Source organism: Athene cunicularia (assembly GCF_003259725.1).
Source record: "Athene cunicularia isolate RWA chromosome 15 unlocalized genomic scaffold, athCun1 chr15_part1, whole genome shotgun sequence".
Taxonomy (NCBI): domain Eukaryota; kingdom Metazoa; phylum Chordata; class Aves; order Strigiformes; family Strigidae; genus Athene; species Athene cunicularia.
Window position 1 is genome coordinate 6389887 of NW_020799121.1, and position 2720 is coordinate 6392606.

Genomic DNA, 2720 nt, shown 5'->3' on the forward strand with positions numbered 1-2720 from the left:
GGCTCCCTCCCGGCCCGGGGAGCCCCGCCGGCCCGCGCCCTCTCACCGCTCCTCAGCCGCTGGCTTTAACCCACCTGCGAAGGGCTTTCCCGCTGCGGTGCCAGAGCCATTCGGCTGGTCGAGGCTTTAAAGATCCCTTACCCCACTGGCTCCCTTATACACGGTACAGATGGAAAACGGTTCAGCTTCACTTTTCCCGATTTAAATATCCCGACTTCCCCCCACCCCTATTTAAATTCTCTCCTGCGCTTTTTTTTTTTTTTGTGTGTGTGTGTGTGTGTGTGTGTGTGTGTGTGTGTGTGTGTGCGCGCCCGTGTGCGCACGTGCGAGAGATGTTTTGGGGGGGATTGGTGGTTGTTGGTTTGTTCCTTGTAAACATTCATCTTTCATTAGGGATCTCTGTGTGTGAAGAGGGAAAGGAGGGGAAGAAGGTGTCAATTCCAGTCAGAGAATTTGGCCAGAGATTCAACCAAAATTCACTTGCCCCAAACGCTGCTATAAATGCCCTAAATTAATCACTTGGTGTTTGGGGGTGGGCAGTGAGGAATCCTTAGTTTTGCTGGTACTTGGTGCCTGTAACAGCTTGCACGTGAAGGTGGCCTCCATACTTCTCTATGGCTGTTGACATATCCACTTTTCCTTCAGAATGGCAAGGCTTTCATTTTTCACTTCTCTTGGAGCAGAGTCTCCCTTTTGTTTGAATTTTTCAAAATGAATTTAGAGACGTGTTAAAGGTGTAACTGCTGTAAATGGAAAACTAAGCAACAGAATTTTCTGCTGGTGGCCTATGTAAAACCAGATTGCTGTCACCCTACATGTGTTCTGAAATATGATGGGGATTCACAGTGGAGGAACAAACCAGTTTGTCTTCTAGCACTATGTGATGGTGGCTTTCATACTCAGTGTAACTCTCTACTGATTTTAATTGGTCAAACTGCTCCCAAAGATGTAGTGACTCCTGGCAGAGGTGTTGCTTCTCAGCAGATCAGTGTTGGAGGGAGGCAGGGCTCTGCCATTTCTTGTAGTAGTAGCAGGGTGACTCTTTAAAATATTTGACTTTTTACACCCATGCAAAATGGTACACTTGAGTTTGCACTGTGCACGGGGTCTTATCGTTGTCACCTGATTACTCTGTGTGTCTAAGGAGGTTTGCAAGACCTAAGGAGGTTTGCAAGACAAGGGCTTGCCCACCTCCCAGGTGAGTGAGCAGGATTTTTACCAAGTCAGTGTTTGACGCTGAGCCCAGGCAGCGTACCTAGTTCTGTGCAGTGCCACAAAGACTATTTTGGTTTGCCCCAAGGAACTTCCATTCTCAATTAGCTGCCCACCTGCTGTTCTGCTAGCTCGTTATGGCAGAGATCTCTGCCCGTGGAGCTTCTGGTGACAACACACTAAAGAGAAGAGCGTGGTTTTAAAGCTCTGATGCTTTGAGACTCTTCTTCCCATCTGTTCACTTCTGAGCAGAGGGACGGGTCCTTTGCAAGGACGCAGGGCTACTAGATCCAGGCTTTGCCTGGGGAAGCTTGCGATTCCTAGGAAGGGTTTAGCTGGAATCTCAGAAGTTGTGTACAGATTGAGCTGGGCTTCATCTGAAAAGCTGGGTGGATAATGCCATTGTCAAGCCTCCAGTGGAGCAGTTTGGCCACCTGCTACCCCCTTTGGATGGGAACAGGATGCTTACTGGCTGGCTTATCAGAAAGGGAATATACTTCCAGGTACCTCATGTCAGTGGGGTTCTCTGGAGGAGTTAACAGTGAATACCCTTTTTCTCATCAATTTTAGCTAGGATTTAGATTTTTTTTTTCCTTTTTAATATGCTTCACCTTCTTTCTTAGCCCTTAGTTTGTCATAATTGCCAGAACATACCCTGTCATTAGTCTGTGCTGGGATGAATCCTGAGGACTGGAAGTGGAGCAGTGGCAGGATATGGTCCTAAAACCCAGCAGCTTGTGCTTCCTGTAGGGAAGCCTTCTAGAGGCAGCGTGCACCCCCCCCCTCCTTGCAGCGGAGTGAGCACAGTGGTGGCCAGAGGTCTAGGGAAAAAATTCTATTGTGCCTTGGTTTTCAGTAAATATGCCATGAGCTACCTAGTGGTATTAGGTCTAATCATAGGAGTTTTCCCCTCAATGTTGTGGCTGGATTTATGTTGATCACTTTAAAACAAATCTCACAGATATATTTAGTAGAAGAATGTGTAAACCCCCAACCCCCAAATGGTATTATGTAACCAATACAGTATTTAAGTGCCCCCTGTGTAAACTAACTGAAAAGCTTGTTGTTTGCCTTCTTTGCCTCTGTTGTGTATTGGTCAACCGAAGCTGGGCGCTGTGTTTGCTGTTCTGATTACTATTTTAAAAGGAAAGATCCATAGGATCATGTTATCCAGAAAGTGAAAAAGACTTAAACCCCACTCACTGGGCTTAGAGAGGGCTCTGGGGCTGAGTGAGAGCCCTCTCGTGGGCTGCCCAGGGGTGTGGATTGCCAAGAGAACTTGTGCCATTTGAAAGCACACGCACATCATGGATACAGCCCTCCACAATGTACTTAGTTCCTTTATTTTGGCATGTGTGGTGCAGCCGTTCTTGATGGCCCCTGCAACCTCAGTCCTAGGGTTCAGCTGAGCTCAGCAAAGATGAAGATGTGTTAGTGTAGGGTCAAGGAGATGGTGGGAGCTAGTGGGCCAACTGGGAACATGTTCCCACTGCTACATCTAGAGCTGG